We start from the raw sequence: 27,816 nt of genomic DNA, 5'->3' as shown, positions 1-27,816 counted from the left end.
TGTGGACATCCAGCGGCAGTTGCAGGTTGGTCAGGCTGCGATGCTTAATGTCCTCCATGGCCACAGCCAAGTGCTGAACAACATGGAGGCATACTTGGAGGGCATTTTCTCATCGCAGGCTGACCAACGCAACTTGCTGAGGTCCATTGACTCGACACTGACTGCAGCAGTGGGTCTCCTGCAGCGCTTCGTCCAACCCCCTACCCCTGACCCATCCACACTTCCCACTCCCATGCCTGTCCCACGTACACCTAGACGTCAGCATGCACCCACCACAACAGACACAGGCACCACACCAGCAGGGAAGGTCAAACGCACACCTCCTGGCACGCACACACAGGGTGAAGTAGGCACCCCCACTGGGTTGGGGGGCAAATGTAAGACACGCAGCCAGAGTGGGAGTCCGCATTCCACCAAATCCACTCCCTCCAAATCCCCTCCCCTCAGCTCTCCTGGCCACATATCCAGCAAAGACTCCTTCATGGCCGCTCTGTCCCTGAGCCCCACAGTGACACCACCCCGCAAGCGGTCAAGGGAGTCCCCGGTCAGGGTGGTTGAGTCCCCCCCCTGTCCACACCCTCCCCCAGTGGCGCTGCGACCCATCCCTCTGACCCCCCCCTCCTTGGGGCCTGTAGTTCCTTCGGGTGCAGGGGAGTCGCTGGAGGACCTTGCTAAGGTGTGCAGCGACATCCTGGCCTCCGCCTTTGGCGCTGCCCCACCCCCTGTGGTGGAGTCCTCCATCCCTACCCTTCGCCCTCATGTCCCTGCGGTGCCTGGTCCTTCCCCCCCACATGATGCCCCCCCCCCTCTGGAAGACGAAGGAGTCTGACTGTGCAGGCAAGCTAGGGGACACGCGTCCCACTGTGTCCCCCACCTGGATTTGAACATTGGATTGCCCTATGGGCATTGTACATTTTGAACTTTCAAGGGACAAACAGATTTTTGGATGCTGAATAAAGCAATTTCATTTTCCTTAGTACACTACTGTCTGTCTGGTATTGCTGTGGGTGGACCTGCTCCATTATTTTGGGTGGTGATAATGTGTTGGGTGTGTGGGAATTGTAGTCTTGTGCTGGTCATAGGGTGGATCCTGGTATCTGTGTGCCATCACAAGCTGTTGGCTACATCGCTTTGTTCATGTAAGCAGTTACTGCATGGTGACATCGTCCCAAGGTGTGTTCCTTCCTCTGTGTAACCTGACATCTTCCCTGCAGGGTCATTCCAATATGTGGTGCTGAGCTATGTCTACATTGGCTGGGTGTGTGACGGACTCGTTAGACTTGGGCCATGCATGCTGAGCGATGTCTCCACCTGCATCATTCGTGGCGTCCTTGGTGGTCACTGTACTTGTGTATGTAGACTGTTGTCATGAGTTCATGTGGACATGTTTTCTTTTCGGCGCTATGAATGTGTATACTCCCAGCCTCGCACACATGTGGTACATGTACTGCAGGATCTTTGTGCACCTGACTGACATTTGTGGCCATTGGATCTGTGAGTACTCCATCCTTTTCTTTGCAGGGGCACTGCTGTGAGTGTTAGGCACCCACCCCTCCTGTGTCTGGGCACTGCTGGGAGGACTATGCACACACCCCTCCTGTGTCTGGGCACTGCTGGGAGGACTCTGCACACACCCCTCCTGTGTGTGGGCACTGCTGGGAGTGTCAGGCACCCACCTCTCCTGTGTCTGGGCACTGCTGGGAGGACTCTGCACACACCCCTCCTGTGTCTGGGCACTGCTGGGAGGACTCTGCACACACCCCTCCTGTGTCTGGGCACTGCTGGGAGGACTCTGCACACACCCCTCCTGTGTCTGGGCACTGCTGGGAGGACTCTGCACCCACCCCTCCTGTGTCTGGGCACTGCTGGGAGGACTCTGCACACACCCCTCCTGTGTCCGGGCACTGCTGGGAGGACTCTACACCCACCCCTCCTGCGTCTGGGCACTGCTGGGAGGACTCTGCACACACCCCTCCTGTGTCTGGGCACTGCTGGGAGGACTCTGCACACACCCCTCCTGTGTCTGGGCACTGCTGGGAGGACTCTGCACACACCCCTCCTGTGTCTGGGCACTGCTTGGAGTGTCAGGCACCCACCCCTCCTGTGTCTGGGCACTGCTGGGAGGACTCTGCACACACCCCTCCTGTGTCTGGGCACTGCTGGGAGGACTCTGCACCCAACCCTCCTATTTCAGGATATATACGCTTAGAACATACACGGGTGTGGATTCGCTCCATGCATACGCGGGTGGGAGTACGGTCCGTACATACACGGTTGGGGTGGGGGTACGCTCCATACATATGCGGGTGAGGGTATGGGTCGTACATACACGGTTGGGGTGGGGGTACGCTCCATGCATAAGGGGTGGGGGTATGGTCCGTACATACGCTGGTGAGGGTACGGGTCGTACATACACGGTTGGGGTGGGGGTACGCTCCATGCATACGGGGTGGGGGTACGCTCCATACATACGCGGGTGAGGGTACGGGTCGTACATACACGGTTGGGGTGGGGGTATGCTCCATGCATACGGGGTGGGGGTACGGCCCATACGTACACTGTTGGCATGGGGGGACGCTCCATACATACGCGGGTGAGGGTACGGGTCATACATACACTGTTGGGGTGGGGGGACGCTCCATACGTACGCGGGTGAGGGTACGGGTCGTACATACACGGTTGGGGTGGGGGTACGCTCCATGCATACGCGGGTGAGGGTACAGGTCGTACATACACGGTTGGGGTGGGGGTACGCTCCATGCATACGCGGGTGAGGGTACGGGTCGTACATACACTGTTGGGGTGGAGGGTATGCTCCATGCATACGCGGGTGAGGGTACGGGTCGTACATACACGGTTGGGGTGGGGGTATGCTCCATGCATACGCGGGTGAGGGTATGGGTCGTACATACACTGTTGGGGTGGGGGTACGCTCCATGCATACGCGGGTGAGGGTACGGGTCGTACATACACTGTTGGGGTGGGGGTACGCTTCATGCATACGGGGTGTGGGTACGGCCCGTACGTACACTGTTGGCATGGGGGGACGCTCCATACGTACGCGGGTGAGGGTACGGGTCATACATACACTGTTGGGGTCGGGGGAAGCTCCATACGTACGCGGGTGAGGGTATGGGTCGTACATACACGGTTGGGGTGGGGGTACGCTCCATGCATACGCGGGTGAGGATACGGGTCGTACATACACGGTTGGGGTGGGGGTACACTCCATGCATACGCGGGTGAGGGTACGGGTCATACATACACTGTTGGGGTGGAGGGTACGCTCCATGCATATGCGGGTGTGGGTACGGGTCGTACATACATGGTTGGGGTGGGGGTACGCTCCATGCATACGCGGGTGAGGGTACGGGTCGTACATACACTGTTGGGGTGGGGGTACGCTCCATGCATACGCGGGTGAGGGTACGGGTCGTACATACACTGTTGGAGTGGGGGTACGCTCCATGCATACGGGGTGTGGGTACAGTCCGTACGTACACTGTTGGCATGGGGGGTACGCTCCATGCATACGGGGGTGGGGGTACGGTCCGTACATATCCGTACCCACGCTGTGGAATGCTTGTGCGGGCCATACCCAGGCCTTTGCCATGTGGGTACAGCCGTCCCGCCATTGTTGGGGTGACGTAGGTGTGGGCGTGGTACGACTCGTACCCACGCTCTTAAGGCGTGGGTACGGGACGTACCTGTATTGTTGTGTTACCGGTTCGCGTCGTCAACCACTTCCGTTGTGGCGGACGCTGGCTTTGCTGGACACGCCCCCACCCCCTCGTAGTGACCAGGGCCTGGGGGTCAGGTATGTCCAGGGCATGTGTGCTGTGTGACTTTGGTGGGGGTTTTGTGGCCTGCCCCTGCTCCTGCCCCCCCCCCTATCCCCCCTCCCTTTGTTGTTCTGACCTTCTGCGGCGTCTGCATCGTAACCTTTAGAGGAGGTCGACTGCTATGAGGGCCGGGATGACACGTAGGTTCAGGTCCATGTCTGTCCGTCGCGTGCAGGTACTCCTTGTTCGTGTCGTCCTGATTTCCCGGCAGTTTTTGGCTGCCGGAAAATATTCTCCGTGCGGGATGACGTCGGTGCGAATCGTACTTCCTGGTTCGTGAATGGCAGGCTGCGTGCGTCCCGACGTCACGTCGGCGCTTTCCCGGATCACATTTGTATGTATATTTTCGTCGGTCGGTGTTTGTACGATTCGTACGGAAATAGTATTTCCGTGCGAATCGTACTTCCATGTTTGTATCTTGTTACGACCGGGTACGCGTCGGACGGGGAATATGCTCCGTCCAACGGTTCGTACCCGGTTTTTACAGGATCGTAATTGGCACCTAAATGTCTTTGTAGTAATTAGTTGGGTACAGGTGCTTTAAGTCAGGTATGGCAATGTGTGTGCCGGACTTTATTTGGGATATTTAAATACACATGCAGACAAAAAACACATAACTCTCGGTTATTTTGCAAAATAATGAGTTTTAGGTACCTCTCATGAATACTAATATCACATTAAAGCCATAATAACTTAATGTGGTTAAAACACCAAATTCAGATCCAGTGCGGATTGAACGTCTTATTCAGTTTGTCAGTTCTCTTTCTTTGACAGTAAAATCAGACTCCTCGGAGACTGTCAATAATTGCAATGTCGACTATATTTCAAGTCACCACAGCGGGGTATTGGATAAAGTTTTCAATAAGCAATATTCGTGCCTCGCTTAGACCTCAATGGCTACGATACTGCCACTGTGCAAAACTAAAGACAGGTAAGTCATTCGAGGTACGCACCGGAGATGGTACTTAAGACACCTACAGCGAGCAAAAGTCGCCATCACACATCACTCAGAGACACAGATAACAATAACACACCAGGTGCAATACTCTGAACTGTACTCTGTTACCTGTCAGCCTAATAAACACGATGTATGGTGCGCAAAGGATTCTGGGGGTACTTTATGCTAATTAGCATATCCATTCAAAGGGTCCGGTCACAGCTGGAGCAAAAATTGCTCGCAGCAATAGAAGGACTCTGGGGCATATCAACAACAACTAGCGATAATTATCGTTCAGCGCTCTTAGCGTGAGGATAATTATCGCCGGCTAGCGTGAATTTTATCGCTGAGATAGCGTGCTATTAGCAACGCTTATCTCAATAGCGATAAAAATCTACACGCTAACTGGCTAACGTGAGATTATCGCTGGAAACCCAGCGATAATCGCACGTTACCTTGTTGATAGGGACAGACATACTTAGCCATGATATCCTCCTTCCATAGGATATCATGGCTAAGTCTGAAAATTAGCAGACGTAAAAAAAGCAGCGTTAACCGCGGTTAGCGCTGCTTTTTTTGTCTCTAACAGGGTTAGCGACATTCTTGATAATAGGAGAAATGTCGCTTAGCGACATTTCTCCTATTATTTTACTCTGGAACGCCCCCTTTGCATCTCATTAGAGATGCAAGGGGAAGCGTAGAGTAAAAGGGTGCTAACATGCAAATTTGCGTGTTAGCACCCTGTTGTTGATAGGGCGCTAGTTTTATCTCTGCTTTTTTGGCTTTTAAAGCCAAAAAAGCAGAGATAAAGCCCTTGTTGATATGCCCTTCTGGGAGAGAGAGAGATGAGAGAGAGAGAGATGAGAGAGACAGATAGAGGAAGAGAGAGAGAGATGAAAGAGAGAGAGAGAGTCAGAGAGAGAGTCAGAGTGAGATAGAGTGAGAGAGTGAAAGAGTCTCTGAGAGAGAAAGAGTCTCTGAGAGACAGAAAGCGAGTCTCAGAGAGAGAGAGAGAGAGAGAGAGAGAGTCAGAGAGAGTGAGTCAGAGAGAGTCAGAGAGAGAGAGAGTCAGAGTCAGAGAGAGAGAGGCAGAGTGAGATAGAGTGAGAGAGTGAAAGAGTCTCTGAGAGAGAAAGAGTCTCTGAGAGACAGAAAGCGAGTCTCTTCAAGAGAGAGAGAGAGAGAGTGTGAGATAGAGTGAGAGAGTGAGAGAGTCTCTGAGAGAGAGAAAGAGAGTCTCTTCAAGAGAGAGAGAGAGAGAGATGCTTATTGCTCCCTCAGGGCAGGAGAGTTTTTTGTCCACACGGAAAAGGCTTGCTCCCCGCCAACGAAGTCAGGGCAGAGGGAGGCGTGAATACTAGTAATGCTTCAAAACTATGGGGCAGATTTATGTGGGACATGTGCCACTTTTACGCCGCTGTTGCGTCACTTTCGTGACGCAGCAGCGGCGTAAAGTTTGTGCCACGTTGCGCCCCATTTACATTGTGACGCATCTTGCGTCACGGTGTAAAGCCCTGCGACCACGTGAAACCTGCGTCAGTTTTCACGTGGGCGTGTCGACACAGGGGGGGGGCGTTCCATCACAGGAACGCCCCTGAAAAGCGACTCAGTGAAATCTATAAGATTTCACTGAGGCACTTTCCCAACGCTGATGCGTCAAAACCCTGCGCCTGCTTGAAGCAGGCGTAAGGCTTGACGCACCATGTTAGGGATAGGGTAGGTTGGAACAGTGCTGGAGTTGCGTCGCGCTTGCGACGCAACTTCAGCACTGCGTCAACCTTACGCCGGCAGATGCGTCACGTATCTGCTTGTCCTTGCGCCATGATGCACCGCATTGTAAATGCGGCGCATCTGCGGTGGCGCCAGGGCAAACTTGCGTGACGCATCTTCCCTGGCGCATCCATGCTGATTTTCAGGAATGCGCCAGGGAACATAAATCTGCCCCTCTGACATTTAAAAAGTTATAGTGTGGTGTATTTCAATTGTCTTTATTTTGTTAGATTGGAGTCCGTTATTATTTAGATGTAATTCTATAGTTTTGAATAAAAAAACATTATAATATAATAAGGTTGACTTCATAAATACCATTTTTTTTATTTACTACATTAGATTTGATCAGTGGGTGACATTTACTGATAACAAAGGATTCTAAACATAACCGTAAACATGGGTACCCGTCCCCTGGGTGGGTAGAGGCCGTAACTATGATGGAGTGGCCCCGGTGCCACTGCACCTGCTGGATTATTCCTAGCTCCACCCCAAAGAATACCTCTATGCCCTCACAACACAGCCAACAAACCTATCAATGTCTTATGAGCTCTGTACAGAGGGCACTGTTGTCTCAGGGGGTCTCACTCTAGTGTGCCCACACTGCTCCCATTGGCACGTTTAGCCGGGGGCGTAGCTTCAGGGGGGTGTTTGGGGTGTTACAATCCCCCCCCCCAATAAATGTCTTTGTAGTAATTAGTTGGGTACCGGTGCTTTAAGTCAGGTATGGCAATGTGTGTGCCGGACTTTACTTGGGATATTTAAATACACATGCAGACAAAAACACATAACTCTCTCGGTTATTTCACAAAATAATGAATTTTAGGAACCCCTCATGAATACTAATAACACGTTAAGGCAATAATAACTTAATGTGGTTGAATCACCATATTCAGATTCAGTCGGGGCTGCTCGTTTCATTCGGTTCTTTTTTTTTTACAATACTTTACAATAAAATCAGTCTCCTCGGAGACCGTCAAAAATTGCAATGTCGACTATATTTCAAGTCGTCACAGCGGGGTATTGGGTAAAGTTTTCAATAAACAATAATCGCGCCTCGGTTAGACCTCATTGGCTACGATACTGCCACTACGCAAAGCTAAAGACAGGTAAGTCATTCGAGGTAGGCACCGGAGATGGAACTTAAGACACCTACAGGGAGCAAAAGTCGCCTTCACACATCACTCAGAGACACAGATAACAATAACACAGCAGGTGCAATACTCTGAACTGTACTCTGTCACCTGTCAGCCTCATAAACACGATGTATGGTGCGCAAAGGATTCTGGGGGTACGTTATGCTAATTAGCATATCCATTCAAAGGGCCCGGTCACAGCTGGATCAAAAATTCCTCGCAGCAATACAAGGACTCTGAGAGAGAGATGAGAGAGAGAGAGATGAGAGAGATATATAGAGGAAGAGAGAGAGAGATGAAAGAGAGAGAGAGAGTCAGAGTGAGATAGAGTGAGAGAGTGAAAGAGTCTCTGAGAGAGAAAGAGTCTCTGAGAGACAGAAAGCGAGTCTCCTAAAGAGAAAGAGAGAGAGTGAGATAGAGTGAGAGAGTGATAGAGTCTCTGAGAGACAGAAGGCGAGTCTCTTCAAGAGAGAGAGAGAGAGTGAGATAGAGTGAGAGAGTCTCTGAGAGAGAGAAAGCGAGTCTCTTCAAGAGAGAGAGAGAGAGAGAGAGAGATGCTTATTGCTCCCTCAGGGCAGGAGAGGTTTTTGTCCACACGGAGAAGGCTCGCTCCCGGCCAACGAAGTCAGGGCAGAGGGAGGCGTGAATACTAGTAATGCTTCAAAACTATGATATTTAAAAAGTTATAGTGGTGGTGTATTTCAATTGTCTTTATTTTGTTAGATTGGAGTCCATTATTATTTAGATGTAATTCTATAGTTTTGAATATAAAAACATTATAATATAATAAGGTTGACTTCATCAATACCATTTTTTGTTTATTTACTACATTAGATTTGATCAGTGGGTGACATTTACTGATAACAAAGGATTCTAAACATAACCGTAAACATGGGTACCCGTCCCCTGGGTGGGTAGAGGCCGTAACTATGATGCAATGGGCCCCGGTGCCACTGCACCTGCTGGATTATTGCTAGCTCCGCCCCAAAGAATACATCTGTGCCCTCACAACACAGCCAACAGACCTGTCAATGTCTTATGAGCTCTGTACAGAGGGCACTGTTACTTCAGGGGGTCTCACTCTATTGTGCCCACACTGCTCCCATTGGCGCGTTTAGCCAGGGGCGTAGCTTCAGGGGGGTGTTACAACTCCCCCCCCCCCAATAAATGTCTTTGTAGTAATTAGTTGGGTACAGGTGCTTTAAGTCAGGTATGGCAATGTGTGTGTCGGACTTTATTTGGGATTTTTAAATACACATGCAGACAAAAACACATAACTCTCTCGGTTATTTTACAAAATAATGAGTTTTAGGAACCCCTCATGAATACTAATATCACATTAAAGCCATAATAACTTAATGTGGTTAATACACCATATTCAGATTCAGTTCTTTTTTTTTTACAATAAAATCAGTCTTCTAGGAGACTGTCAAAAATTGCAATGTCGACTATATTTCAAATCGCCACAGCGGGGTATTGGGTAAAGTTTTCAATAAGCAATTATCACGCGTCAGTTAGACCTCATTGGCTACGATACTGCCACTGCGCAAAGCTAAAGAGAGGTAAGTCATTCGAAGTACGCACCAGAGATGGAACTTAAGACACCTACAGTGAGCAAAAGTCACCTTCACACATCACTCAGAGACACAGATAACAATAACATACCAGGTGCAATACTCTGAACTGTACTCTGTTATGTGTCAGCCTCATAAACTCGATGGATTGTGCGCAAAGGATTCTGGGGGTACATATGCTAATTAGCATCTCTTCTCAAAGGGCCCGGTCACCCATGGAGCAAAAAGTCCTCCCAACAATAGAAGAACTCTGAGAGAGAGAGAGAGTGTCTCTGAGAGAGAGAGAGAGAGAGAGTGGGAAAGTGAGAGAGAGTGAGAAAGAGAGAGAGTGAGAGAGAGAGTGAGAGAGATTGTGAGAGTGAGCGAGAGAGAGAGAGTGAGAGAGTGAGTGAGTGAGTGAGTGAGTGAGTGAGTGAGTGAGTGAGTGAGTGAGAGAGTGAGTGAGTGAGAGTGAGTGAGTGAGTGAGAGAGAGAGAGAGAGAGAGAGAGAGAGAGTTATATATATATATATATATTCACTTAAAAAACCATAGGTTTCACACACGTTATAGTTAGGAATTAGCATTTAAAAAACCTTGCAAATTCACTGAAAAAACCATAGGTTTCACACATGTTATAGTTAGCTGGACATTTCACTCGTAAAAAACCATTGAAATTACGCTCGCGCACGGCACCGTGCGCGCATGGTGCGCGCATATAGATATTTATGTACTTTTAACTGCAATTTTCTCAGAAACTACTGAACAGATTGACACCATATATGCAAAAGGCACATCCCTGACCTGAGGACTACCTCTTTGCCAAATTACACATAATTCTGTTCAGCCGTTCGGGCTGTACCTTCAACTAAAGGTCCTATGGGAAAATGCATGGGGAAAAAGCGTTTTGGGACCCCCCTTTTTTCTCAGCCCCCGCTTGACGAATCACCCCGAGACTTTCAGGGTAGGAGCTGAGCGCCCCATTAGTTTTGAAAATTTCGCGAGGATTCGTCAACCGGCGCCAAAGTTATTCAAAATAGAATTTTCAGATTTCCTATGGGAACTCGGTCCTAACTATAACTATCTACTGGCGACTGCCAGTAGATAATATATATATATATATATATTACCTACTGGCGGTCGCCAGTAGGTAGTTATAGTTAGGACCACGTTTCCATAGGAAAACCTCAACATTCTATTTTGAATAACTTTGGCGCCGGTCGACGAATCCTCGCGAATTTCTCAAAATAGGTGGGGCGCTACGCTCCGCTCCTACCCTGAAAGTCTCGGGGGGATCCGTCAAGCGGGGGCTGAGATAAAAGGGGGGTCCCAAAACGCGTTTTTCCCATGCATTTTTCCATAGGACCTTTAGAACGAGCTACAGCCCGAACGGCTGAACAGAATTACTCAAAATTTGGCAGAGAGGTAGTCCCTAGGTCAAGGAAGTGCCTTTTGTAGGTTTGGTGTAAATCTGTTCAGTAGATTCTGAGAAAATAGCCTTTAAATCAATATATATATCTGAGCCCGCTTACGGTACGCTTACCGTACGCTTACGGTAAGCGTACGGTGGCGTGCGCGAGCGCGATTCTGATTGGCTCTTAGATCTTAGTAAACATTCGAATCGGCCGAAACCAGGAAGCGGCGGCCGCCATTTTGTCTCTCGCACTGAGTGTTGTTTATCAAACATGATGGCCAAAAACATGTTACGGGGCTGTTTTGACAACTCCCTCCCACATAGTCATGTTGAGGGAGTCCACAAACATCCCCCAAGAGCAAAAACGGTTTTATTTTTTTTTCGGCAATTTTGCGGGGTACGCTTACCGTACGCTTACCGTAAGCGTACGGTAAAAAAATAAAAATAAAAAAAACACTATCCACACTTACCCCACCCCCTGTGCTTTTGGTGGCCGAAGGCCACCAAATGTACAGGGCTTATTAATAGGTAAAAAAAACTAAATTTTGGCAACATGAAATTATAAAATTGAAATAAAAAAAAAAAAATCCACATTGACCCCACCCCCTGTGCTTTTGGTGGCCGAAGGCCACCAAATGTACAGGGCTTATTAAAGTTGATAAAAACCGTGCACGGAACGAACTGCGTTAAGAGGGCGCGCACGCCTCGAATGGCGTAAAGTAACTTAGCATTTAAAAAACCGTACAAATTCACTGAAAAAACCATAGGTTTCACACACGTTATAGTTAGGAATTAGCATTTAAAAAACCTTGCAAATTCACTGAAAAAACCATAGGTTTCACACATGTTATAGTTAGCGGAAATTTTACTGATAAAAAACCAGTGAAATTCCCCCGTTATAGTTAGTGCAGGCAACTATAACTCACGCGACCGCAATCTTCTGCTGATGACATATGTGTCTTTATGAAAAAAAAATATTTGTAATATATGTATAGCTAAAAATGTATGGAAGAAGACATGGGCATATAAGTGTCTAAATACAGTATTAGCATCAGCAGAGGATTGCGGTCGCGTGAGTTATAGTTGCCTGCACTAACTATAACGGGGGAATTTCACTGGTTTTTTATCAGTAAAATTTCCGCTAACTATAACATGTGTGAAACCTATGGTTTTTTCAGTGAATATATATATATATATATATATATATATATTCACTGAAAAAACCATAGGTTTCACACACGTTATAGTTAGGAATTAGCATTTAAAAACCTTGCAAATTCACTTAAAAAACCATAGGTTTCACACATGTTATAGTTAGCTGGACATTTCACTCGTGAAAAACCATTGAAATTCCCCCGTTATAGTTAGTGCAGGCAACTATAACTCACGCGACCGCAATCCTCTGCTGATGACGTCAGATATTACATCACTGTATTTAGACACCATGTCTTCTTCCATTAATTTTTATCTATACATATATTGCAAATATTTTTTTTCAGAAAGACACATATGTCATCAGTGATGTAATATCTGACGTCATCAGCAGAGGATTGCGGTCACGTGAGTTATAGTTGCCTGCACTAACTACGGGGGAATTTCAATGGTTTTTCACGAGTGAAATGTCCAGCTAACTATAACATGTGTGAAACCTATGGTTTTTTAAGTGAATTTGCAAAGTTTTTTTAAATGCTAATTCCTAACTATAACGTGTGTGAAACCTATGGTTTTTTCAGTGAATATATATATATATATCTATCTATATATATATATATATATATATATATATATATATATATATATAGATAGATATATATATATATATATAGATAGATATATATATATAAACTTTCCGCTGAGCGCCGCACGCCTGCACAATAACACCAGTGCCTGCCGTGGTAGCGGTAACCACAGTAAATCAATTATAGTTCAGTCCAAATAGGAATGAGGCGGCACACCGTCCTGATGTTTTAGGTGTTTTAATCGCTCACCAACAACAACGCGTTTCAGCCGAAAGACGGCCTTTGTCAAGTTGCCAAAGCGTTGCCCAGTACAGATTTTTAAACAATTAACGTCATGATGAACATAGACGAGTTACTCTGTAAGTATCGTATACAAATCCACAAATCATGTTACCGAAATTGCTTTTTCTCTTTCAATTTCATTGACAATAATTACGAAAAGGTGGAGAGAAAAAAAGGAAAAGATCGAAGAATAGTTTCCTTCATTCTAAGCAAATGATCAAATGTATAACAAAATCATGAAAATAGAAAAGGGGCTGTAACGCACCATTGGGGGAACATCAGCATATAGCATGTGAATTTGACAAAAGATAATCATCAGAGCAGAATAATCAGAAAGTGCTTTTCAATTTGATTAACAGTGATTCTCAATGTAACATGTATTATTGCAAACAGACCGCTATGTAAAGCCAGTCCTCATGGCATAAGCGAAACAGCCCAAAGTTCGTAATGTCAGAATTACAATTAAGGAGGATTCACATATAATCCCATTGGTGTATGATAAGTATAACCCCAATGGGATAGAGTGAGGGGATTCAAAGAATCGCCTCTAAATATAGGACAAATGCCCAAATACGTACTATTACAAGATCCCAACCAGGTCGCAATGAGCAATGTCATGATATCAGGCATGTCAATCAAGGATCCATATCCATAATAACCACCTAACCTCAATGCCAGTCTCAATCCATGTGAATGTGTATCCCAAAGTGATACAATAATAAATGTGAATAAAATTATGAGAAAACAAAAATTACACAATTCAGAAAAAAGGGGGATAAAAACACTGGGGACATGTAGTTTGGTTACAGAAGTTTCTATTCTAAGCTTATTGGCCAATATGGGTATTGAGTTCTTTTTCTCTATTTAATCCATAGGGGGCCCTAGTATTTAAGTCAATTATGTACCTTGATTCCAAGGTACGTAGTTGTTTTTCTCTGTCACCTCCACGTATATGTTTCATTACTCTGTCTATTCCACAGAACTTGAGTAATGTATTGTTGCTGTTATGTACATTATAGAAATGTCGTGCTATGGGTAGTTAAAATCCAGATTGGTTATAGCCCTTAGATGTTCAAGGATACGTTTTTTTTGTTGAAGTTTTGTACTCCCAACATAGCGCATATTACACGGACATTCCAGGAGATATACCACATGATCCGTGGTGCAAGTGATAAATTTCCTGATAGATTTATCCCTGCCATCCTGCGTCTTGTAACTCCTGCAACTGACAGAATTCTTACAGGCTTTGCAGGAATTGCACTTATCGAAGCCATCCTTAGCATGTAGCCAAGTCTGATTCAATTCCATTTGTTGGTAAATTTTTACCAGTTTGTCTTTAAGGGATGAGGGTCGTCTGTAAGTCATTGATGGAGCTTTCCCCACTTTGTCTCCAATGACTGGATCAGCTTTGATGAGGCCCCAATGTTTTGTCATCAAAGCTTTCAATTTCCCAGATTTTACACTGTATGTAGTTATCATGCGAGGATCACCCATGGTCTCCTCCTAGTTCTGATTAGTTTCTTTTTCACGAAAAAGAACCTCACTATGTTTTATTGTTCCCAATTTATCAGTGGCTTGTTTCAAAATTTTGTCACTATATCCACGTTGTTTAAATCTCATAATCATAGTGTTTTTCTCACTGTTAATCCCCATTTCTGTGTTGCAATTTCTACGGGCTCTTAAGATCTCTCCGTAAGGAATGCTACCAATTAGCGAAGGGGGATGATGGCTACGGGCATGTAATAGTGCATTTCCCGATGTTTCTTTTCTGAAAAGAGCAGTGGTCAGTCTGTTGTTTGTACTGTCAATAGTGACTCTTACATCTAGGAAATCACATGAGGTTTCACTAATAGAGTGGGTAAAACTTAAATTCAGATCATTGACAGATAATGCATCAATGAACTCCCTGGCCAAGTCTACACCTCCGTCCCAGATGATAAAAAGATCGTCTATGTACCTCAGCCATAAAGGAACATGATCAGTGAATTTTTCAAATGCATCACTCCAGACCACTTGCTCCTCCCACCAGCCCAGGAAAAGATTCGCCAGGCTTGGGGCGAAGCAAGTGCCCATCTCAGTGCCAGTTCTTTGTCTGTACAGTGTAGTATCAAATAAGAAAATATTTTCCTGTAAACAGAAAAGCATCATCTCTTTGAGCATCAATGAGTGATTCAACATTTCCAAAGGTTGGGATGTTGTAAATAATACATGCAAGCTTGAACCCCCTTCTGTTGGTCAATACATGTATATATAGAGCATACATCAAGGGAGATCATTACAAAACCCTCTTCCCACCTTACATCATGAATGCGTTTTAAAAAGGCAGTAGTGTCCTTGCAATAAGATCTGAGATCTCTGACATATACAGCTAAAAAATAATCCAAGAATATAGATGTATTTTCAAGTAAGCCATCATTGGAAGACACAATAGGCCTTCCAGGAGGTTTTTTGAGGCTTTTGTGTACCTTTGGCAGTAGATACAAGCACAGTACCTTTGGATTCTCATTCTTTAGAAATTTGTATTCGTCATCATCGAGAAGATCCTGTTGCCACCAAATCATCAGAAGATTGTGATATCTTGTTATCGTTTCATCATAGTATTTCCAGCTGATGACTTCGTAACACTCTTTATCATTCAACTGGCGCAAAGCCTCATTCTTGTAATCCTCAGTATTCATTAAAACAACATTTCCACCTTTGTCCAAGGATTTAATAGTTATGGTGGGATCTTGCAGCAGATCTTTCAATGCTTGTCTTTGTCCTTTGGTAAGATTATCCCGAATGCGATAATCCTGATTGTCCCTCAATTTAATGAGTTTGTGCATCGATACTGAATGGAGTGATTCGATGTTATTATGTGCTGTATTGGGATTGAATTTAGATTTCATTTTAAATCCACTTCTACGTTTCGTGTCTATCGAGAATCCTAAAGATTGCAATTGGACTCCATCGGATTCATCATTGATATATGAATTGTTTGTCTCTAGTGCGTATAGTTCTAGGATGTTGCCAATATCATTCATGGTAAAATTTGAAGATGATGTCTGTATACCAGCCATGTTGGTTGGACGTTGCTTACTTTGTTTAGCTAAGAGGTGCAATTTCATTAGTTTTAATTTTCGTATGTATAGGAATAGATCAATTCTAGTGTCTACATAGTTCTAATCACTCGTGGGACAAAAAGAGAGACCCAATTTGAGAAGTGTCTCTTCATCTGATGTTAGGGTGCGTGTTGATAAATTAATACTGGTTTTCTCACACGTATCGATATATGCTGTGTTTTTGTACCAGAATTTTTTACGACCACCCCTTCTTGTTATTCTTGATCTTATGATTTTTGGTCTTCCTCTTGGTCTTCTATGGCCTTTTCCTCTTCCTCTTCCCTCCCCCTCGAAGGGGCTTGCTTGGTCCTTCTGTTGCTTGAGGATTTGGAATTTGTGTAAAAAAGTGAGTGGTCGTGTCCCTAAAGGGGTAGGGATGGTTTGACGTTCAATGTCTGAGCTTAAATCAGAACTCGAGTCTGTTGAGACCGGTTTTTCTCTTTGAAGAAGCTGTCGATCTTTTTCTGCCCAGTCAAAACGTTTGGCATACGTTAGGATTCTGCCCTCAGCGTAATCTTTTTTGTCTCGGAGGAATTTTCGATGTTTTTTTACTTTGATACTTTCCTCATAGATTTTCAATCGTCCCTCTAATGCCTTCAGGAACTCAATCACCAACTTTTCTTCCTTATGTTTATCGATTTCAATCCTTAATATTGATAATTCTTGTCTTGTTTTATCCAAGTCGATTTTAGCATACTTGATCAGCATCTCTAGCATGTCTCTGCATGTTTTGGCCATGAAGGAAGCCCATTCCTCCAATAGTTCTTGATGCGGATTTTCATAAGTGGGTATGATTGAGATACGTAGACCTCTGGGTACACGCCCTACTTCAACGTAATTGGTGAGAGAGGTGACTTCCCACCATTTGTTTAACTCCTGTTTGCGCAGTTTTTCCAAAAGATTAAGGTTTTGTTTTAAGGTAGGCTCAGTAACATTCACAGTGGTTCCAATATTTGATGTAATGGTGTTGAAATCCACATTTTCATCAAAAAGAGAAAGAGCTACAGCTAGACGTTCTGTTTCCCAAATGTCCATACTTAAGAGCGATACTATGCCTGTAACGGTAGGACGACGTGACAGCCTTAATGTCGGCTGCAACGTAACAAAGCTCCAGGATAATAGGGAGAGGAGTTGATATTATGGGCGGGCATCCGAGAGCAAACGGTAAAAATGGGAGGGGTGAACGGGAACCCACAAGCCCTCCGACTAGTGTGAAAACATACCACCCTCCCAAATAACCACCGCTGCTACTCACCACCACAAACCGATATCCTCTAAGATCTCATCGATTCTCAGGAAATCCACTCTGAAGCGGCTGGGGCGGCTGCAATGGGTTTTCGAAGAAACTTTCCGCTGAACGCCGCACGCCTGCACAATAACGCCGGTGCCTGCCGTGGTAGCGGTAACCACAGTAAATCAATTATAGTTCAGTCCAAATAGGAATGAGGCGGCACACCGTCCTGATGTTTTAGGTGTTTTAATCGCTCACCAACAACAGCGCGTTTCAGCCGAAAGACGGCCTTTGTCAAGTTGCCAAAGCGTTACCCAGTACAGATTTTTAAACAATCAACGTCATGATGAACATAGACGAGTTACTCCGTAAGTATCGTATACAAATCCACAAATCATGTTACCGAAATTGCTTTTTCTCTTTCTATTTCATTGACAATAATTACGAAAAGGTGGAGAGAAAAAAAGGAAAAGATCGAAGAATAGTTTCCTAGGCAGCGGAAATTAAAGGGGCCGTGTCTATGATAACTGCTTGTGAGTTTGAGCGTGTACCTACCTGGAGTGCACTTCCAACTGGGGGCAACTCTTTCTTTACATATATATATAAATAATATTTTAAAAAATAAACATTAAATATATAGAAAGAAGACATATTATAATATTAAGTAAATATAACAAATACCTAAAACATTATATGAAATAAAATAATAAAAACATTTTAAAAAATGATTCATTTAACCTAGAAAATATTTACAAACCAAAACACTGATTAATACATACATGTATTTATTGTATTCCCTACCCTATAACACCACACCAATAACACACTTCAACATTTTAAAATAAATGTACTTCTATAATTAACAGAATTAATAATCAATTAAAACACTATTAATAAAAAACTAATAAAACGAATTAACTGCACACACATTAACACTATATGGTCACAACACACACCTAAATAAAACTATAAAATAATACAACACAATTAAAACTTCTTTTTAAATTAAAAACTATTATTATAAACAACTAATTATGAAGTAATTAATATGTATTTAATACCCACCCATTACCCCTTTAAAAGTAAAAACAACGAACACACAAATAAACAAATACCCAAAATAAATATCAAACCATTAACATTAATTAACAGCTATATATTAATTAAACACAAATTACTTCCTACCCTTTACTCCTATAAACACCACAACACACACCTAAAATTAATTACACAATTGCCATAATACACTTTTAATAATTTAATTAATATCAAATAACAAATAATTATTAAGCAAAAATAAATAAACTACTCTTTACCCCATAAACTAAAAAAACACAAACCTAAGATTAATTACACAATTACCATAATGAATTACCAATGAATTAATTATAATTGATTAATAACAAACTATCAATTAAAAGTAAATAACTTCCCACCCTTTACACCTATAAACACCAAAACACACCCCTAAAATTAATTGCACAATTACCATAATTTATTACAATTAAATAATAATTATTAAATAACAACAACATTAATAATTAATTAGTAATATACTTTACACATTTAACCCTATAACAGCTCTATTAAACAAATAGTAATAAATAAATAAAAATATCAATTAATTTAATATAATTAAATTACTTCCCACCCTATTCCCCTATAAACCCACAACCCACTATGGAGCTAACCACACAAAATTAAAAAACAAGTTTTTTTAATAACTACTAAAAATGTTACACTGATATTAAAAATGCAAACAATTCCTATTCAAAAAAACATACATCACATACATTTAAAATATATACTAAAATACATAACATTAATTAAAAAATCTAATTTTTTAACAACTATATTTTTGTAAACGATATTAAAGACTTTGATATTTTTTAAATAAATATTACTTACCTTAAGTCGATATTCTTGACCACGATATACTTGCTGTCTATATTTCTGAACCACCATATTTCTGACTCGATATTTGTGATGTGGTGTCTCCTGACTCTCTTCACTAGGAAGAGGCTTGTGGGATTGGACGATTAATGGCTTGTAAAGCACTGCTATGAATCACTGCTATGAATCAGATAATCTAATCAATAAATCTTACCATTTCTCAATGTTGAATGCAGGAAAATCATTTTCCAATGCATTCTTGTTTCTCAGCTACTCTATGGTAAGTCAGTGTACTTGGGCTTAGGTAATAGTCTTACAGCTGGATGCACTGAATGTTTCTTGTTCTCCCAGTGGGAACTGGCCAACACTGGCTTCCTGCAGAAAAGAGTGCTATAACGTATCTGCTAGGGTGTCTTGTAGCCAGACCTGTTGATTTCATTTAAATTGCATGTAAACTATACTTTCTCATCGGGGCCTTCCGCAGCCCTCTTTATTCACTGGTCTCTTCTGTGAGTCACGTGTTTTCCACGCACTGCATCATGGGGCAGCTGATCAGCTCACTACAGCCATTGGCTAACTTGACTGTGAGTGACATCATTCTGCTCTTTCACAAGGAACGCACCTCCACACAGTGGTTCCCTTCTGTGTCATGCACTACTGGGAAAACGTGTGGGTTTTCAGACCAAAAATTACTTTTGCTTTTAGGATTCATTTTTCATAATGTTTATGGATAGGTAGCTCCTCCAGCTGCCAGTTTACCAAAAACCACGGCAAACAAGTATTGTCAAAGCCAACGTAACTGCAGCCAAAGGCAGACCGATTAACTTTGTCAATGTTTTTTTTTTTTTAGAACTGCTCCTATACAATTTCAGTGGATGTTTCTTCCCTATGCACCCTTGTTCAGTCCATGTTAAGCTACTTTGCGTTTCGAACATTGAGAGGGTGCGCTCTGGTTACCTCTCTATACCCATCATCTAGCCTTTTCATTTGATCTGTTTTTCACTTTATAGCGCCGCGCTGCGTAGATAGGGGCGCTAATCTGCTTTACGATGAACCATCAAAGCGATCAAGTGTTCTTCCCATTATACCTAGCAAACCTGGCGTGCGCCCCTCAATTCCGAGCTGAGTCTGATGAAGACGTGAAGTCACGTGCAGATAACCCTTCACGGCGCTACTCCTGGCTTCGTGACACTACCTTGAACAATCGTTCTGAAGAAGGCCGCATCTCTGAGGATAAAGTGGATTTCATGAAAAATACTCATTAGAGGAGGCACAACCGATAACAGGCCTTTGGATCCAGGGCACCTGCGTTCAAATTCTGGCGTCACCAATCGATCGCATTGTGTGATCCAATGCAAAACTCGTCATCATCTTGTTTCTGAGTTGTGGTGTCTGCCAAAGACTGTGAGTGGTTAGAAACCAACTAAATACATGTATGACGCGTGAAACAAGAATCAACATTTACATGAACTAGTATTGACTGTTTATGTAGTGCACACCACAGCCTGAAATCTCTCTTTACACTTTAATAAAAAAGCTTTGTTCATACCCAGTTCACTGGTGCTCCAGTTGTTCTATAGGGGCACTCTTTATGTATCCTGAGATGTCTTTATGAATCACTCCAAAAAGTCCAAACTCAATTTATTATATTGCAAAAGGAGCATTGTTTTTCTATTTGCCATAATTGTTTATGAATGTTACCTGAATATGCCCACTTTATTCCTATATTAGGAGTTTTGGGGCTAATTCACAAAGGCGTGTAAGAGTATGTAAAGAGTACCATGGGAGGGCTGTATTACTTACACCAACACGCCCTGAGACCACAGCAACTTACACGAACACGCCCTAATTCTACAGCAACTTACACCAACACACCCTTAGAACACAGCAGCTTACACCAACACGCCCTAAGACCACAGCAATTTACACCAACACACCCTTTGAACACAGCAACTTACACCAACACGCCCTTAGACCACAGCAATTTACACCAACACGCCCTTATTCCACAGCAACGTACACCAACACACCCTTAGACCATAGCAACTTACACCAACACACCCTTAGACCACAGCAACTTACACCAACATGCTCTTAGGCCACAGCAACTTACACCAACACACCCTTAGACCACAGCAACTTACACCAACACATCATTATGCCACAGCAGCTTACACCAACACGCCCTTAAACCATGGCAACTTACACCAGCACACCCTTTGGCCATGGCAACTTACACCAACACGTTCTTAGGCCACGGCAACTTACACCAGAACACCCTAAGGCCACGGCATCGCACACCAACACACCCTTAGACCACAGCAACTTACACCAACACGCACTTATTCCACAGCAATTTACACCAACTTGACCTTAGACCACAGCAACTTACACCAACACAACCATAGACCACAGCAATTTACACCAACACACCCTTAAACCACATCAGCTTACACCAACATGCCCTTAGACCACAGCAGTTGACAACAACACGCCCTTAGGCCACAGCAGCTTACACCAACACGCCCTTATGCCACAGCTACTTACACCAGCACGCCCTTAGACCACAGCAGTTGACAACAACACACCCTTAGGCCACAGCAGCTTACACCAACACACCCTTATGGCACAGCTACTAACACCAACACGCCCTTAGACCACAACACATTACAACAACACACCCTTAGGCCACAGCAGCTTACACCAACACGCCCTTAGACCACATCAATTTACACCAACACACCCTTAGAACACAGCAACTTACACCAACATGCCCTTAGACCACAGCAACTTACACCAACTTGACCTTAGAACACAGCAACGTACACCAACACAACCATAGACCACAGCAACTTACACCAACATTACACCAACACGCCCTTAAACCACAGCAGCTTACACCAACATGCCCTTAGACCACAGCAGTTGACAACAACACGCCCTTAGGCCACAGCAGCTTACACCAACACGCCCTTAGACCACAGCAACTTACACCAACACACCCTTATGTCACAGCAGCTTACACCAACACGCCTTTAGACCACAGCAACTTACACCAACACACCCTTAGACCACAGCAACCTACACCAACATGCCCTTAGACCACAGCATCTTACACCAACACGCCCTTATGTCACAGCAACTTACACCAACACACCCTTAGACCACAGCAACTTACACCAACACGCCCTTTGAGCACAGCGACTTTCACCAACACACCCTTAGACCACAGCAGCTCACAACACGCCCTTAGGCCACAGCAGTTTACACCAACATGCCCTTATGCCATAGCTACTTACACCAACACGCCCTTAGACCACGGCAACTTGAACCAACATGCCCTTTGACCACCGCATCTTGCACCAACACGTCCTTTGGCCAAGGCGACTTACACCAACACACCCTTAGGCCACAGCAGCTTACACCAACACACCCTTAGGCCACAGAAACTTACACCAACACACCCTTAGGCCACAGCAAGTCTATATTTCTGAAGCACAACATTTTTTTATTTTTTTTCTACAATAAGTAAACCTTTTTTTCCTGGGGAGAAACCCTTTCCTCCACTCTACAGACAATTTTGCGTTCCGCATTTTCTTGAATTTGTATTTTGATTTATTACGTGCCTCCTCACCCAGACACTTCTTGGGTTATCGCTGATCAGAGCCCATCAGCTGAGTTGCATCAGGTTAAGGAAGTAGCCAGGTTTTTAGAACTTTCCTAAATGGCAGATGATCTGACATAGCTTACAGGTGTTTTGGGGAGTACTCCAGGCAGGCTATATACAAGCGTGAAATACACAGACCCAAAGAGGAAGGAGGGAAGTTGTCTGGCAGGAGAGTATCTTAAAAACCTTTTGGAGATATAGTGGAGGGATTTCCATAGAGGACAAGATGAACTATACAATGGGCCTCTAGAATTATGTGGCAGTAGAGCAACAAATTATGCGGCAGAATGGACTAAATTATGCAGCAAGAGACACATTTATTTTATAGTATTACTTCATTATTTTTAGACATGGCAACACTGTCTGGACAAATATTTAACCTCCTTAGTACCAGTTTAACAACCGAATACAGAAATAAGGAACTGAAAGATAACTAATAAACCCTTGCGAAGGACCCTCCATTGCGTGCACCCACGTTGCCTTGCTTCTAGTAACTTTTGATCTGCTTTAACGAGAGATAAAAAAAAAATGTTAAAATCTGCATATTATGCTGTAGATAATGGATTATGCGGTAAATCCATAATTATGCGGAAAAACATATGGGCGCAGAATTACATAATTCTAGTCACCCTGACTATACATAGCATCGTGAAGACGATGCATTAACGAATAGGCATGTAATGTAAAGCCTTTGATGTAGGCTTAGCCTGGCTTTGAATAATTTGAAGTTAGGTAAAAAGGGCAACTTTAATACAGAGCTAGACACTGTTACTATAATCTAACCCGGAACGTATAAGGGATTCCATGCAGAAACGTCTACTCTCTGCATTAAAAATGGCTTTAGTCCAGCCAAATGTTGGTGACTAAACACAGACCTACAAGTGTGTTAGCGTTCACCAGCTTTAGCAGGGGTCCCCAGCCTAGAACGCCCCTATTACAGTCTTATGGGGACAATTGTACACTCGCATATTCAGACTATTCTAGTCCAACTTTACATTCGAGTAAAAACATGTATGAGTCCACATCCATGTTCAAGCTGCCTAGGTGGGCAAACAACTTCGAGGATCCGGCCCAGCTCCAAACTTGAAATTTCAGTTATTGACCTATGCATTCTGGGAGATGTAGTCTAGATGTACGACCATTGAAACCAATGAACTAAAGAGCGTACCTCTACTGAACAAAGAAATCCATAGAACTAGAACACAGTGGGGCATACATATTTACAATGGCATAGCGCCACAGGAATGTCACTGTTAATGACGTTCCTGTGGCGCAATGCCCTGCTCCATATTTACAAGTTGGCATTATGCCACTTAAAGTGGCTTAACACCACCTTGTAAATATGTTCTTACCTCAGCAGTCCTCTGCAGCAAACGGGCAGGCAATGGGTATTGCGGTGGGCGTTCCACCGTAACACCCATTGCTTCTTGACGCTGCCCCCAATTTACAAGGGTGCTGTAAATATGGGGCAGCGCCAAAAATAGGACCAAGTAAAACCTGGTCTTAAACAGGTGCAACGAGGAGATATTCATTTTGCCTCATTTTTGCTCTTTCCATGTGCGCTGCATTCTGCAGCACGCATATAAGTTACAAATTGCCATTAGTGATTGTTTATGAGCATGAAGGTACACCTTCCTGCACATGAACAATCATTCCTTGAAAAGCAGACACCCTTGCACTGTGGTACAAGGGTGCCTGCTTTGGCGCTAGGCAGCTAAATTTAGCGTCTGCGCTAGGGGAAACTCAAGGGTGCGCTGCATTTTTGTAAACACGGCGCAACCCTGCGTTTTGAAACTAGTGGAGCACTGCATTACTAATTTTGGCTTAACACTGTGCTCCAACAGTTTATTGTAAATATCCCCAGTAATTCTTCAGGCACACGTCATCTGGTTACTTTACTCTTGTGTGAATTTCTGTGTTTGGTCCAAAAAAACGCAGAAGAATGAGAAACTCTGTTTTATAAGTCCTTCCTAGAAAAATGCATCTGAAGGTAGGGGGGCGTGTGTGTGTGTGTGGGGGGGGAGGGGTGTGCGCGCGCGCGCGACAGCATTAGCTTGCCCTGCCTATTTGATTTATTGTTGAGTTTTCTATAGTGCTGGTGTCCCCTTTCGGAAACTTCAGTGCGCTTGCAAGTAGCAGGTACAACTTGATTGCTATGAGCTTTGCATCCAATCGGGAGAGCAACCTTGAATGACTTACTTCAGCAGGACCCATGGACCTCTCCCGCCCCTCCCCCACCCCCCCTTGAAGACTAGAATGAAAAGTATCATTTACAAGAGTTTCCGGAATTTCAAATGTTTGGGTTCAACTAGAGGGAGTGTCGTCCTTTTGGACACAGAGCCCTGTCCCAGGTTTCAAGGTGTTAAGCCAACAACGCACTGCATTCTGGGATTAGTTAAGAGACCAGGACAGACTGAAGGTGTCACCCTTGGCATGGGGCCACTTTGCAGCTATGAACATATTCTTTTAAAAGGCCGGAAGAGCTAATTTCCGACACTGTCGTATTTTATTAATATTTCCGATCACTCTATTGACGCCCATAAGCCCCTGAGATGGAAGGGTAGCCATCTGGAAGCCTTGGGTCCCATCCAGGCCTCAAGTGGCCCAGAGGGGTTAAACCAACATGTCGGAGCCCCTCTCACGTTTCTTCTCGTGTAATGCCAGACGTGGATGAAGGCAGCGTTTCTCCTGTTGGCTCGAGTCGAAGCCAGCCACGACTCTGTCGGGATTTCTTTATTACAAGAGACGTGCAGGACAATTACTCGTTACCGGATCCATGGCCCTGCAGACCGCTGGAGCAGAATCTACAATTAAAGTAGTCTGGGATCGATTAACAGAACCAGGCTGAGCAGAGTGATCCAGAGAGGGGAAGATGAGAGAGATCCCTGCCAGCAGGCATGGGCGTCCGCAGAAATTTTTCCAGGGGGGGGCGAACCTGGCAAATGAAGGGGCGTGGCTAATGTTAATGGGGGCGGGGCTAAAATGGCAGACAATCCGGATCGGGTAATGTTCAGGCCAACCTGAGAAAAACAAGCATTGGCATAGCCAATAGGTCTCGCCTTTGGGACCTTATGACTGACTCACTGACTGAAGAACTTATATAGCGCACTTCTGCCAAGGCGTCTTGGCGCTGGGTAAGTATGATGCCGGCAGTATAAGTATTTAGTTCTGCAGCAGGTCCCAAAGGCGAGACCAATTGGCTATGCCAATGCTTGTTGTTATATCTGGGCATGTTGAGAGGCTAGGGGACTGGGTCTCGATGTCAGGTTGGGAGCACTGCAATGACCTACTCAATTTGAATGCGTAGATAATACAACCGGAGGGGTGAAATGAAAGGTTCACTACCAGGAATAACAGGAAAGTAGAAAGTTAGGCTGGTTAGAAAGGTAAGGAGGAGTAGAGGCAGGCATGGTGGTGAGGGGAGAAACAGATGCATGCTAGGAGAGCGCTGTGAGGGAAGGAGGCGAAATGGGAAGAGGCACTGAAGGTGGGTCGGGTAAAGACCGTAGTGAGGCAAACAGAAGGGTAGCGAGGGGTGAAGGGTAGACAAAGAAGTGAGGTGTAGGAGTAAAAGATTCAGGAGCAGAGACAGGTAAATCAAAGCTGGAGAGGGGAGAATAACGCAGTCGTAGAACCAGAGAGGGCCAGGTAGAGAGAGGGAGAGGTGTGTCAGAGACAGGTAGAGACAGCTGAGGAAGAGGGAATAATAAAGACTGAGGTAGACTGGTGAGGTAGAGGGGTGCGTTGATATAAAGGAAGTGCAGAGATGTGTCACAGATGTTACTGAAGTGGAAAAGAAGTAGAGATATTGAGAAAGAAGTAAGGCACAAAAAGAAGTAAGGGGTGAACAGAGGTAGAACGAGTGGAAGGGGAGAGATCACGTAGAAGATGAATGGCAGGGTAAAATGAGCGATCAGGCAGTGAGTGTGAGGAGTGGGATACATAGGCATATGTGGCAGTGAGCGCGAAGTGCGGGGTACAGAGGGATATGTTGTGGCAGTTAGCGCAAGGTGTGGGGTACAGAGGGATATGTCGTGGCAGTTAGCGCGAGGTGTGGGGTACAGAGGGATATAAGGCAGTGAGCGTGGGCAGGGCCGACTTTAGCGCTCGTGGGGCCCAGTGCGATAATGCTTTTTGGCACCCCCAATGACCACCTCCACTACAGGTTCTTCATAACCATCCTTTCACAGAGCCCCTCAAGCCTCCGTAACCATTCAGTCTCAGGTGCATTTAATTCATTTTATAGCGCCGCTCCTATCAGTGTAAGGTGTCACAACACTTTACATCACACAGATTACATAGAGACAATCAATCATAGGTGTGTAAATCAGTGCATAGGAAATGTTACATAAGAGAGAGGACAAGAAGGTGTAGGAGCCACATGTCATCCGTACAGGTAGGCAGGATAGTTTAAGAGTGCTTGGTCAGGAGAATCAGAAACCTAGAATTTAAAACCTAGCACCATGGATGGGGGGGTTCTCTTTGTTAATAAGAATTGATTTCTACCCAAATTAACCCATTTTGCCACATTAGGATAATGAAAAACTGGGGGGAAATCATAACGCCCTAGCCCAGTTTGCATGCATCTTTGATAAGTTACTTGCTCACTGTTCCACATTAGGATTTTAACTCATAAAGAGTTATCAACAATATGGTCTCTCTGACAAAAGTGTGACCCACTGACCTATTTACATTACATTATACGCACTTTGTGAGCTGCACGTTCTTTGCAGCAAGCATAGTAACCCTCTGCGCTACCTTAGGATGAGTAGAAACTTCCACTACACAAAACTTTGATCTCTCCCTCTCTCTAAGGAAGTGCATTAATCACTGCAGTCATTTAGACATTTTTATAGGTGGCTGAAAGTTTCTAGGAGTCCAGGAAAGAAGCAGGTGCTTTTAAAATCATCATATTAGGGCCCCCTACACGAAGTCAGCAGCCGGTGCGGTGGCACCGGTAGCACCGCCCTAGAGCCGGCCCTGAGCACGGGGAGTGGGATACAGGGGGATATGAGGCAGTGAGCGTGGGGAGTGGGGTGCAGGGGGATATGAGGTAGTGAAACACAGGGTCGGGACGTCCTGCCAGACATGATAGGGTGCATACTGGCAGATAGATATGTTATTGACACAAGTCTGTGTATGTTTTAGTGGGATCTGAAATCCGGGCTATGCTGCAACCTCAGTTTTTGACTTGGGAGAATAATGCATCGACCCCCCCCCCCCGAACTTCATTCAGAAGACCCCTTGCTCTCAGG

The 27,816-nt window shown here is 44.6% G+C and overlaps 3 non-coding genes across 3 annotated transcripts; all 3 read right to left on the bottom strand.

The window, feature by feature from the left end:
* Positions 1-4,625: 4,625 nt before the first annotated feature.
* LOC146859701 (U4 spliceosomal RNA) lies at positions 4,626-4,765 on the bottom strand. Its single transcript, XR_014979414.1, has one exon. It is a non-coding gene; the product is annotated as a U4 spliceosomal RNA (small nuclear RNA).
* Positions 4,766-7,507: 2,742 nt separating this feature from the next.
* On the bottom strand, positions 7,508-7,647 carry LOC146859700 (U4 spliceosomal RNA). The gene has a single exon (XR_014979406.1). It is a non-coding gene; the product is annotated as a U4 spliceosomal RNA (small nuclear RNA).
* A 1,449-nt stretch (positions 7,648-9,096) lies between these two features.
* LOC146859699 (U4 spliceosomal RNA) lies at positions 9,097-9,236 on the bottom strand. Its single transcript, XR_014979408.1, has one exon. It is a non-coding gene; the product is annotated as a U4 spliceosomal RNA (small nuclear RNA).
* Between the last annotated feature and the right edge of the window lie 18,580 nt (positions 9,237-27,816).

This window comes from Triturus cristatus, chromosome 3_1 (genome assembly GCF_964204655.1).
Source record: "Triturus cristatus chromosome 3_1, aTriCri1.1, whole genome shotgun sequence".
In the NCBI taxonomy this organism is placed as follows: Eukaryota; Metazoa; Chordata; class Amphibia; order Caudata; family Salamandridae; genus Triturus; species Triturus cristatus.
The sequence above is the reverse complement of the archived record's forward strand: the minus strand, read 5'-3'. Positions and strand labels throughout refer to the sequence as shown.